Below are 14,057 nucleotides of genomic sequence, written 5' to 3'. Positions count from 1 at the left end.
GTAATAGTTGCAACTTTAAGGGCTTTTGGACATGTACAAGTAGTGAGGGAGATGGTCACAATGTTCAAGATGAGGGGACTAATTGAAGAGAGACACCACTTTAGAACAGATGTTGGGATTGGTGTCAAGAGTACATGTACTTGTATGCATTGCCCTCACTAATTTCAGAATTCAATCATTAGAGACTATGTAAAAAAAAAAAGCACTTTCAAGAAACCTAGACGGAAAGATCACAGGAACTTTAGAGCAAGGTACCAAACTGATAGACTTATATATGATATTTTCATTTTTTTCCATGAAAAAACTAAGAAACTTGTTACACTCCTGCACAGAGGAACAATTTGGTGACTTGATTGGTGCAAGAAGGCTGTTGATCATCTTATAAATTGTATTAGGGTTTGGAGCACTATCACTAATGATAGATGAATAGTACTCTGTTTTTAGTGCTTCAGCGTATTGACTCAAATGACCATCATACATAAGCTTATGAACAGTTAAACCTGATTTTTTATATTGGCGTTCAAGCTGCCTGCTTTTCATCTTCATGTCCCTTAACTCAGTGGTGTACCCAATGAGAAGATTTACTAAAAGAAACAACTCTCCTAGAGGCTAATTTATCCAAAGCAGATGACAAAATAGAATTATAGTGATTACATTTTACAACAGCTGATTGCTCTGAGATCAGGCAAGAGAGACTGTCAAAGTTAAAATTCTTGAAATTTCTAAAACTAATGACCCTTGTTTGAGTACCACTTAAAAGTGGAACATTTAAATTAAAAGTGAGAAGCTTATGATCACTGATACAAAAGTCACTACTATCTAGTTGATCAATGTCCACCACAACAGAACATACCAAATCTAGTGTGTGACCTTTATTATGAGTGGGAAATTTCACATGCTGAGTCATGTTAAAACAGTCTAATGCATCCATGAAATATATGCCTCTCAATATATGTACATCCCGGTGGAGCACTCCTATTTAAGTTTATAAAATCACAAGTTTCACAAATACAAAAGAAGTCCAGAGCATTGTTCAATATGATATCATGAAGTACAGCCGTCTTATTTTTCAGTGAATGAACATTTAGATGTGCAAACCGAGCAGTTTCAACTTGCATTTTCTGATGAGTCATTTGTGTATAATACAAATTTCCATGGCAAACATCACGTAGAGAATGCTTTTGTGTTTCAGAGTCCTTGGTTAGAGAGCATAACACTTTAATGTCAGTCCCAGTAGTATGAACATTAGATAAAAGTTACTCTTTTTATAGAGTTGTTTTTCTAGAGTTAAATTTGCTCACCTTAATGTTAATATTTGACTCTATTTAGTGTTTTATCCTTTCCTTTTTTTAGTAAGTCTTGTACTATTTTACTCAGTTCAGAGGTAAAAGAAATTGACTACGGTACTTTTTAACTCTGTCCAGAGGAAAGTCAAATTTACTCCAGGCAAAGCAAGGCAAGTTTATTTATATAGCACATTTCGTACACAATGGCAATTCAAAGTGCTTTACATAAAAGAAAGTGAAATAATAATGAAGAAAATAATAACAAGAATAAAACAAGCAATTTTAAAACTTTTAAAATTATTTAAAAAGTTACTTATTTAAAATGAATTTAAAACAGTTAGAAAATGATTTTACATTAAAAAAACAGTGAAAATATAGTGCAATCAGTTCAGACATTGCACAGTGCTCATTCAATAAATGCACAGCTAAACAGATGAGTTTTGAGTCTAGATTTAAATGTGACTAGTGTTTTGGCACATCTGATCTCTTCTGGAAGCTGATTCCAACTGCGGGCAGCATAGTAACTAAAGGAGGACTCCCCTTGTTTTGTGTGAACCCTTGGTATTTCTAACTGACTCGATCCTATTGATCTGAGTGCTCTGTTAGATTTATATTCAGTGAACATATCTGCAATATATTTCGGTCCTAGGTCATTTAGTGACTTATATACCAGTAAAAGTACTTTAAAATCAATCCTAAATGTAACTGGAAGCCAGTGTAAGGACCTGAGGACTGGTGTGATATGCTCAGATTTTCTGGATGAGCTGCAGCTTGTCTAATGGTCTTTTTGGGAAGGCCAGTGAGGAGACCATTACAATAGTCCACCCCGCTAGTGATAAAGGCATGAACTAGTTTCTCCAAGACTTGGCTGGAAACAAAACATCTGATTCTTGCAACGTTTTTTAGATGATAGTATGCTGATTTAGTGACTGCTTTGACATGACTACTGAAACTAAGGTCTGTCTCCAGAATCACACTGTAATAAACAAATCTCCATATTCATCGGGAAGAAGGAGGCGGGAACCGGCGCACAATCAAAAACTCATTTTAATAATCAAAAGTAAATACAAAACGGCGCACCAGCCCCTCACGGACGACTGGTGCGCATAAATAAAAGCCAAACACATAAACTAATGTCCCAGGCCTGGTCCTCTCTCGTCCTTCACGGTCGTCACTCCAGTTTTATATCCTTCCATCTCCTACGTGGGACTCGATACTAGCGGTGGGGCTCAGGTGTAGCTCATCTTCAATCACTACACCTGGCCTCACTCCTTGTTCCCACGCCTCTCGGCCCCGCCCCACTCGCCACACACACCAAGTTTCCTGACTTGATTTTTAGTTGTTTGACCCCTAGAATCAAGGTATGCATTCACCTTGAAAACTTTTCCTTGTTTAACTGAAGAAAGTTCTGGTACATCCAACTATGCATTGGCAGAGGGAGTCAATGGGGCTGTAGTCATTTGGAGATAAGGCTAGGTAAATCTGGGTATCATCAGCATATCTGTGATAGGCAATTTGGTTCTTTCTCATTATTTGACTTAGTGGGAGCATATACAGGCTAAACAAGAGCTGTGCAATAATTGACCCTTGTGGGACTCTGCATGACATGGACGTCCACTTAAGGCCGATTTATACTTCTGCGTCGAGTGTACGCCGTAGTGTACGACGTAGGCGACGCCGTCGTGAGCATTTATACTTCTGCGTATGTCTGTTCTGCTCTGCAGTTACACCGCCGAAACGCTAGACGTGAGCGGGTTCCACTGTGTTCACATTCCTTGATCCTCGCGGGCTTCTACGACCAATGGTGACTGACAAAGAGCAGATCATGTTGGAGCTGGAGCTTATTGAGGTCCAAAAACTGCAAATTTTTGTTAAGTTACTAAAACTAAAAGGCAGAAACGAGAGAAGGCGTCGGAGGAGATGGTACGTGATACTCGTGAACCAGTTGAGACAGAAAGAGGGTGAATTTTTTGTGCTTGTCCTACCTGGTCAACTTGTTGTGTAAATTGTATTGGTGTAAAATATAATGCACCAATAAATGACATGAAACCATTTAAATAAAGCCCAGTTTTAAAGTCATGTCATTGTTCCTTTATTTACATTAACCTACACAATACAATCTGCAAACAGCAGGGATAGATTTTTTTTTTTAAGTTTGTACTATACATACAAATGGTCGAACTATGTATAATATGATAATACATCATGTAAAGGTGCAATGGTCTATAATTGTTTACATTAAATAAATGCAAAAGAGCAAACTATACAAATAAATTAACTGTAAGATCATAATTTACTGTAACCTGAACCATAAAATATGCATACAGCAGGAACCAACATAATTGGTTCAAACTATATAGATAAATTGTTCAATGTAAAAGATAGTAAAAACAGGTGCAATGGTCTTGAATTGTATATTATAAATAGATGCAAAGGAGACACTTGCAACTATATGTTAATGTTTATTTGCAATAACCTTCACACTTTTTTAGAAACAGCAGTATTTTTTTTTTTATAAAAAGTGCAAACTATATACAAATATGAGGATGACAGGGCAATGTATTAATGTGCAATGATCTACAATTATTATCAAAAATAGATGCAAAAGAGAAACTTCACAAATGATGCAAACTACCGTATAACCTGCATGAATTGGTGTGAACAGACAATAAATAAAGCTGCATACTACATACAAAAATGTGCAAACTTTATTCCCTTCCACAAATAGTAAAACAAGATAAAATATTAATGGATGCAAAAGTGCAAACTATACACAAAAAAAAAAAAAAAGTGCAAACTGCAGATACAGTGAATTTCCATATGCGCAGAATTAAAAGGTTGAACGTTGTCAAAGTAAGCACAATTGTTGCTGCCACTTAAAAAGTATCTTCGACACGTCGAACATTGCCTGCGCTCTGCGGTCCTCCAGCACCCTCCTTAGCATATCTGCAACAGTTTGTCCAGACCGGTCGCTCTCATCATTGCCTTGACACAGTCTCTGTTGAAGCACCACCCGCCATTCCTCCAACTGAGCCTCCGACCGAGCAACCTGCACTTGGACCCAGTCATCTTTTTCTTTTCTCTTCCTTTTTTGTGCCATTCTTGGACTGGGGGATGGAAGAGATGGCTGGTGATGGGGGCTACCACTTGGTAATTGGTCATCATCGCTGTTGGCTGGAGGTCTCACATCCGATAAACCAGTGGAGTTTGAGCTGGTATCAGTCCCATCCTGTGATTATGAAAGAAATAGCAAATAGTATAAGTTATATATAAAAGATGATGCATTCATTGTTAATTCATAGATAGATAGAGCTATAATAACATATTCATACATTGCAAATGCTAAATTTTTGCATTTGTATTTTCTGTAAGCCAAATAAAATTACAATCTATTATATTATGTAAAAACAACCCATTATATTTACTTACAACCCTTTACACATGCTTTTTGACTCACAGGTATATTATTTTTGCAAAAAATCAATACCTCATGTGGTAGCATTGCTAGGTAAGTTAGCTAACCGAAACACAATAGAGGTACATAAAAGGACGTGCATTATTTACCTTATCGTCAAAGTTTGACTCAGTAAGCCGATGTTTGACATGAGGTGCCAGCCAAGATAGGAATAAATAAAACGCTGGGATTTTTTTTTCCTCCTGGACCCCCGCTCCTTTTTTACGGAGACGAACGTACTTGTCTCGAGAGTCCTTCAATCTTCATGCACTCCACTACATCTAAACCGACGTTGGAGGAAATCTCCCTCCATGAATTCGCTGTCATCTGGCAGTCTTTGTAATCTCCCAAAGAGACGTCATACAGATGGCTGTATTTCCTCACTTCTACAATTAATCGCTCGTTCACTTGGTCCATTTCCATGTTGGCTCTTCACTGAATTTCGGAATTTAAAAATGGCAGGTGGTCCAGAGTGCAGAAGTTCATTCTGGAAATGCATAGGAGGAAACGTGATACTACCAAGCCGACCAATCACAGATCTTGCGGTCCGCGACGTCGCAACGCGTAGATAAATTTTTGAGGAGCTGCGCGTCAGGGTCAGGCGTCAAGGAAGTCGACCGGAAGTTGAAGTCTGCTGCGTGCTGCCATCTTTTAGCAGAACTTCACTTGCGTTAGCATTCCCATTGACTCCCATTCATTTTGGCGTCACTTTGACAGCGAATAACTTTACATCTGAGGCATTTAAAGACTCTGTTTGTCCATTATTTATTTCTAAAGATACACAACAATGTATAAAGGGCTCCATTACCTTCTATGTTACATTATGGCCCTGTAGAAACAGTTTTTGTAAAAAATAGGCTAACGATTGCGTCATGACCACTCGACTCTCTGTCGCTTTACCGTAAAGACAGGAGGAGAAGCTCGCAGGCAATTAACTTAATATGGCGTACTGGCGTTACTCAAGTACTCAAGAAGCTACTAGAAGATTTACATCTGTCAGACAGGTTGCTGATTTGTCAAGCTTCGTTTGAGTCTGCACGTCAGAAACGGAAGTGCTAAAAAAACGCTAAAAATGGGCTTCACTTGTCTCAGTTGAGTTCCAATGGGGTCGCTGTGTCCATTTATTTTACTGTCTATGGTCAGGGTACGGCGTAGGGTACGACGTATGGTACATGTCAATGCGTATGCTACGCCGTACCTACTACGCACACCCGACGCAGAAGTATAAATTGGCCTTAAGACTCTCCTTAGCTCTCCTAGACTCACATAATAGCCTCTCCCTTCTAAGTATGATCTGAACCATTTGAGAACCATCCCAGAAAGCCCAACCAAGTTTTCCAGTCTCTCTAGTAGTATGTTATGATCGACAGTGTCAAACGCAGCACTGAGATTTAGCAATACCAGCACTGATATTTTGCCAGAGTAACAATTTAACCCTTGTGCACTGTTCGATTTCTGTGTACACCCTTTATGGAGCGGGTCAAATTGACCCTAATTGGATTCATACAATTCCTCAAAAATCACACTATGAAAAACAACAAAGATTCAGGTACAAACTGAAAACATTTATTATCAACATTTGTCAAATATATAATATCATATATCTGAAGGTATGATTTAATGAAAATGTTTTTAACCATTTTTAAAGATATTTTGTTTTGACAAAATTTGACTTGTTTTGCATATACATTTTTTTTGTCTTTTTTTTTCTTAGAACATCATAACTGAACAATTAAATGCAGCTGTATAATGAAAATATTTATTTTCTTCAGTTGGCTGTTTTGTAAACTCATTTCATAAAGTCATGAAGTAACTTTTGACATGAGCACACAGCAAATGTGTGCTTTTGGCATTTGAATTTCTTGCACTTCACACACATGGTGCTGGTTTTGCTGTTGCGCTTGAATGGGCACACCTCACATCTCTACCATTTTTTTTTTCCTATCATCTGTGTTCACTCCTTTATGTTCTGTGGGTCTGACTCCAGATGCACGTTTCTGCCCTCCATGTTCAGAATCTCTCTGTGTAGCTCAGATTTGTCATTTGTAATTTGCCATTAATTTTGAACACGATTTAGCTTTTTGAAGTGTGTTTGGTTAGGGTTAGAGCACTTTTAGATACACTTACACTTTAGAACTAGAGTTGATGCCCTGACATACATTAAATAAATGTTTTTATTTTGTGTCTGTACAGTTTCTTTTGAATGGCTGTCTTTGAGGGTCAAACTGACCCACGAACATCACACATGTAATATTAATTTTGCGTGTATATGTAAAAAAACCCAGCATGTTGAAACATTGCATGCATATCTATGATGATAAATGAGAAAAAGTCACAAAATATCAATAAAAGAAAAAAAGGTTTAATATTATTTCAGGTAGCTTGACAAAATAAATGATAGGTAATTTTTAATCTGTGGCTTACAAAATATTTTTCTGTATTGAAATAATGTGGAAATCCTCATTTTTTAGCTTCATAATGTAGTAAAATAATAAAATAACAAAATATAACCAATAAATGTTATTATTTTGGTTCAGTACAGTTTCCTTAGAGAGTTACAATATGCGGGTCAAATTGAGCCGCGAACATCACGCGAACACCATCACCGCAAACACCATCATGTTGAAACTTTGCAAGCATGTTCATGATGATAAATGAGAAAAAGTCACTAAATATCAAGAAAAAAAACATAGGTTAACCAGTATTTCCAACAACTAGAAAATCTAAACGGGTCAAATTGACCCGCAACATAACACAAGGGTTAAGGGAATATAATTTATTATCTTAATGAGTGCTGTCTCTGTGCTGTGATGCAGTCAAAAACCAGATTGAAAATTGTCCAGGTATCAATTTTAATTTAAGTATTTGTTCAGCCGATTAAAAACTACCTTTTCTATAATTTAGCCTATAAAAGGAAGATTAGATATTGGTTTAAAATTGCTCAAAATGGTGTTATCAAGATTGCTCTTTTTCAGGAGAGGCTTAACAACTGCAGTTTTTAAGGAGTTTGGAAATGTCCCAGACAGAAGTGAGGCGTTCACCACTTCTAAAAGATCTGCTTCTAAGCAGTTAAGCACACTTTTGAAAAAAGATGTGGGAAGTCAACTGCAGTTTTTAAGGAGTTTGGAAATGTCCCAGAAAGAAGTGATGCATTCACCACTTCTAAAAGATCTGCTTCTAAGCAGTTAAGCACACTTTTGAAAAAAGATGTGGGAAGTGCGTCAAGACAACAGGTTGACGAGGTTGATTTTAGGTGCTGCACTATGTCTTCCAGAATGTTGCTATCAATTGCTTCAAAAATAGACATAGTATATTTTTGATATTGTGGCCTAATCTGTAGTGTTCTGTAGCTCAATTGGTAGAGCATTGTGCTTTTAAGCGCAAAGTTGGGGGTTCGATTTCTTGGGAATACAAGATAGGTAAAAATTTCAAGAGGGTCTGGCTGCAGACTTGCACTTGCACTCTCAGACACTTGCACTTCCGCTAGTGACATCACTTGCAGTCTTTATTTTTTATTTTATTGAATTTCTTTTTACTTTTTGTTTGAATTTCCCAACATTTTATAACAGTAGCCAGGTGGCGAAGACAAGAAAAAATAAACTAAATTACAATGTCACTTGCAATTGCTACTTGCAATCTCTGCTACCTGCGACACTTGCAATCGACACAAATCGTGTTTGTTGCCAAAAGAGACAAGAAGCTGTGGTGTTGAATAAACGCAACGCGCAAAGTTTAGCATTAAGTATTTTTCCATATAGAATAAACTTTCTACAACTCATTTATATCACTGTCTTTGTCCATTAAGCTACATTGTGTTTTATTTATAATGATTTTCTATAGGAGGAATACGTTTAATGTAAAATTTAACGCACTGCGTTCTATACTCGTCTGCTTGCCTGTACAGAGCTGATGCTTTTAAAATCACTTAATCGCATTTCATAATGCATGTTCATATTTGCTGGTCTGTATATACGTTGAGTCAACAACAAGACAGTTAGGCTATGCCTGCTGAATTGTCTTTATCATCTTAGTCTGTTATTAGGCCACATTAAGCGTTCGCATTGTGTTCATATCCATCTGCTTGCCTTGTAGTACATTAAATAATAACTATATATCAAATTTGGTCTTTTAATTGAACTTAACGTATTCTAATACATTATGCCATATTAAGTGTTTGTTTTTTTCTACAGGAGGAAAACGCTTAACGAAAGACTTTGTGCATTGCGTTCATATTCTGCTGTTCTGTGGCCATGGATTTGCCGGTCTTGTCCTTTTCTTGCAGGACCCTGTATGTTATAGTAGTAGGCCTACTAATTTAGTTTTAATCGTTTAATCACCACCACAGCGTCTTGTCTCCATTGGCAACACGCACGATTTGTGTTGATTGCAAGTGATGTCACAGGTAGCGGAGAGTGCTTTTTTTTTCTTGTTTTCACCACCTGGCTACTGTTGAGAGATTCAAACAAAAAGTTATGAATAAATATTAAAAAATAAATAAATAAATAAATAAAGACTGCAAATGAAGTCGCTAGCGGAAGCACAAGTGTCTGAGAGTGCAAGTCTGAGAATGCAAGTAGCGAATGCAAGTGACATTGTAATTTAGTTTATTTTTTCTTGTCTTCACCAACTGGCCACTGTGGCAAAATGTTGAAAGTTTAAAAAAAAAAAAGTTACCAATAAATAGAAAAATAAAAAATAAAATAAAATAAAGACTGCAAGTGATGCCGCTAGCGGAAGCACAAGTGTCTGAGAGTGCAAGTGCAAGTCTGCAGCCAGACCCTTCTCAAAAATTGATAGCCTGAATGCACTGTAAGTCACTTTGGATAAAAGTGTCTGCTAAATGCATATATATATATATATATATATATATATATATATATATATATATATATATATATATATATATATATATAGTCCTAATAAATAAATAATTTTGTATTTTGAGTAATACCTGTGTCTCCATGTTTTGCTTGACTCTGGTTAGGGAACACGTGCAAAGTCTCATGGGTAAAATCTTTGGGTGATATTCCCAAGGTGGTGTAGTCAAGCATTAATTGTTTGTGTCTCTGGAGTGGGGTCAAAATTATTGGGCAAATCTACTGGGACACATATGGCCTGGCTACAGTTATTTTGGACAGTTCCCCTCCTGAAGTCTTATGCTTATATCCTATTGATTATTTAAAATAAAACCTGATATCTGTTTCACTTTAAATCTGGTATTATTCTGAATTGTGTTTGTCCTGGGACCAAAAATTTGGCCCTGGCATTTTTTGGTCCAGGCGGCCCACCACCACTTCGATATACAGGTGCTGGTCATATAATTAGAATATCATCAAAAAGTTATTTATTTCACTAATTCCATTCAAAAGTGAAACTTCTATATTCTTTCATTACACACAGACTGATATATTTCAAATGTTTATTTCTTTAATTTTGATGATTATAACTGACAACTAAGGAAAATACCAAATTCAATATCTCAGAAAATTAGTATATTACTTAAAATGAATAAACACAAAGAAAGGATTTTTAGAAATCTTGGCCAACTTAAAAGTATGAAAATGAAAAGTATGAGCATGTACAGCACTCAATACTTAGTTGGGTTTCCTTTTTCCTGAATTACTGCAGGAATGCGGCGTGGCATGGAGTGGATCAGTCTGTGGCACTGCTCAGGTGTTATGAGAGACCAGGTGTCTCTGATAGTGGCCTTCAGCTCTTCTGCATCCTTGGGTCTGCATATCACATCTTTCTCTTCACAATACCCCATAGATTTTCTATTGGCCAAATAAAAAGGAAACAAATGTCAACAGTCTTCCCCGAATCCTGATCTGAAGTATAAACAGGAGAAATGTTTTTTTTTTTTGGTTTTGTTTACAAGGAACAAAAGAATAGTGGCACACTCACCAGCTCACAAAACTCAACAGAAAGAAAGAAATGTGGATTTAAAAAGTAGCTGAATGGATTAGACAACAAAAACACAAAGAAATCTAGATAATCAGAGATATACACAACAGAATTCTCAACACGATAATAATATAAGACTCTAATTCACAACACCAAAAACTCTGCTCTCTCCTCCTTCTCCTTGTTACATCCTGATATTTCAAAAGATGCTGGAATATGAATCAGCAGGTGCGTCTTTTTACGCCCAATTAGGGAGGAGTCACCTAAAAGCAAGCGAGAGAAAGACAAAGATAACCACTGAAAAATATATCACCAGATGTATCAGATGGAAATTCTTGTAAAAACTTCTGAAAAAAAAAACAAAGTTGACTCGATGTATGTTAACTATATCAGCTCTAGATGAACCCCAGACCTTAAGTCCTGATTTCCACTCCATCAGTCTGATCACTGATCATTTCCATGTTGTTTTGTGTCTATTTGAATGATCTCAGGCAGGATGTAAATCAGGAGCTCCACAGGAGTACATCATCTGCTCAAATTTCAAACAAAGAGTCGTCCCTTCATACAGGTCTCAGACTGTACACATTTCTGGCTGTTTTGCCTCAAACTCAGACATAAGCAACAACGTAAGCTATTATTGTTTGTCATGGTTTGCATAGTTTCAGGGAGAATGCAGGAGTCAGTAATCAATTTGAAACTTTTCGGCAAACAAGCTCGTAACTTAGCAGACCAGATGACCAACTAAGGAACAGACAGGAACTAATAAACACAGGTGAGTGAATAATCAATCAGCTAAACAGGAACAGGATACATGACCAAAAAAGGAAAAAAGAAGCTAAGACAGAAGTAAAACAAGGAAACAGAGGTCCATAACACTGACAAGTGTTCAGAAAGACACTTTTCTTTGTGACAAGTATCAACTGGAATGTTTTCCTTCAACATTATTTTCCTTCACATTACTGATATCTTTTTTGTGAGGTTAATCACCCAACATTCCAAATATATTTAGGTCTAAATTGAGATTTATGTGTTTGGATTACAGTTTTAACATTAACTTATATACGTAGTTGTCATAAATGAAACAGTAAAAAAAATTGCACAAAAAACAAACAAACAAAAAACATGGCATGGTTTATTATCACCCTGGAGCCCAAGACCGGTGTCCCACTGAAGCTGAGCAGGGCTGAGCTGGTCAGTACCTGGATGGGAGACCTCCTGAGAAAACTAGGTTGCTGCTGGAAGAGGTGCTAGTGAGGCCAGCAGGGGGCGCTCCTAGCACCACATTGTAGTGATGGGGACACTATACTGTCAACAAGCACCGTCCTTCGGATGAGATGTTAAACCAAGTTCCTGACTCTATGTGGTCGTTAAAGGAGCCAGTTTAACAAAATCCATCACATAGTACTCGATGGGCCGATCTTTTTTGGTTACATTGAAGACTATGCAGTGCTACTTTACATTTATTTATTTGGTTTCTGTACCTGGACACCTACAAATTAAAAAAATAATAATAAAAAAAAAAATAAATAAACATTGTGTAATAGCACAAATAAATAGAAATGAACGAACATACACCTACTGCTGCAACCTTCCCGGGGCCCCGCTAACCCCAGCTACGACCCTGTGTGTGTGCTTAAAATATATCAGTCTGGACAGTAAACTGAAACATTTTAGCCAATGCCAATTATATTGCCAAGGTGTGTAGAGGGTTGACTGAGTCTCGAAGTTTCTTGCTCATGTTCACATGACCCAGACGGCAGAAACCACATCTTTTTTGCTTTAACTATTTTACAGAAGTTTCATTGTTATTCTGAGTGGACACAAATAAACTGTACAGATTCAGAAGATGTATTACTTTTATCTGTATGACAAAAAATGACGGAGTATTTTAAGAGCAAGTGAGAGCTCCGAAGCCTTCATCTGTCCTGCTGTGTCCATCATGTACTGTTTTCATTTAATTTTGAGTGAACCACTCTTCAAATGCATTAAAATATAGTTTAATCAATTTTAATTATTTGATTAATTATTTGTGATTGATTTTATTTATCTAACATTTATTTATTTTTTTTGTTACATTTGAAATTGCCTATCTTACCACCTGTTAGAGGAAACTAAATAAATAAATATACATAAAAGATATTCATGACATAGTTATAAAATACAGAATATAAACACTTAATGACATTTTAATGACAAATTCAATTTGTACTGTTGTAGTTGAGGTCAAGAAAATTATTCATGACGCTGTTATAAAATTATTTGATAGAGTATAAACACTTAATGACATTTTAATTAGAAATTCAAAATAACAACTGAACAACTGAATAAAAGTGGCAAGACAAAATATTCATGATACAACTATAATGGCCTTATTACAGCCAGTGTCAAAACCAACCACATGACAGTTTAATGTAATGTCAACCCATAAAGTTAAGTAATTTCTTAATGTTGATAATTAATCTGCTGTGTCATGATTATGACAGATTTATGACAGGTTATGTTGTCTTGGTAATGTCAAGTTGTCATGATAAAGACATCTCAAACAATGTAATCTTGGCATTAAAATGACATAACTGTGTGAATGACACTTAATGACAGTTCTCATAAACATGCATAAAACCAAAAGCCTCCATATTCATGACGTGTGATGTCTTTTGAACACCCCTTCAAATAAAGTGTTACCCAGAATTTAACACTTAAACACTGGAAATGTAATATATTATTACAATTTCTCATCAAATGGTAAGCCATTTAAATTTAAATTTAAATTCTACATATGTTCGGATGGTCATTAGTATTCAATGAGTTTTAGAAGTAATTTCCCTTAATTCGATTTCTAAATGTTAGATGTATTTTTATTTTTATTTACTTAATTATTTATATTGTACATTTATTTATTTTTATTTATTAGAAGTCAAATTAATGTCAAATTAGTTAAATTCACAAACATTTAATTAATCATGTTAATAAAAAAGTGTGCTCCCACTCGCACCACCTTCTTTCACTGACAACCTCTACCCACAACAGGTGTTTGAACTCTCAAATAATTGACATTTTGCCACAGTCACATGACATCACACATTAATATGTACATGGCTCCTATAGATACCTTGTTGTAAAGTTTTACAAAATTGTCTTAGTATAATTATCTTTTAAGATATAACTATGAAGATATATTTATTTATTATGGAAATGTTGGTTCTACTTGCTCTAGGGCAAGTAAGATTTGAACCGGAGTTTAGGACATGGAATGTGAGCATTATAAATCCAGATGCATTCCAATCCAGATAATAAAGTATGTAGAATTATTCATGCATTTTGCACCACACTGACACAGTGTCTTCAAATCGCTTGTGAACGCTGGATAAGACACAATGCAGCATCTGCCGTTTCAACATCTTTAGAAAATCATC

Source organism: Carassius auratus, unplaced genomic scaffold (genome assembly GCF_003368295.1).
Source record: "Carassius auratus strain Wakin unplaced genomic scaffold, ASM336829v1 scaf_tig00215914, whole genome shotgun sequence".
NCBI lineage: Eukaryota > Metazoa > Chordata > Actinopteri > Cypriniformes > Cyprinidae > Carassius > Carassius auratus.
The sequence above is the reverse complement of the archived record's forward strand: the minus strand, read 5'-3'. Positions refer to the sequence as shown.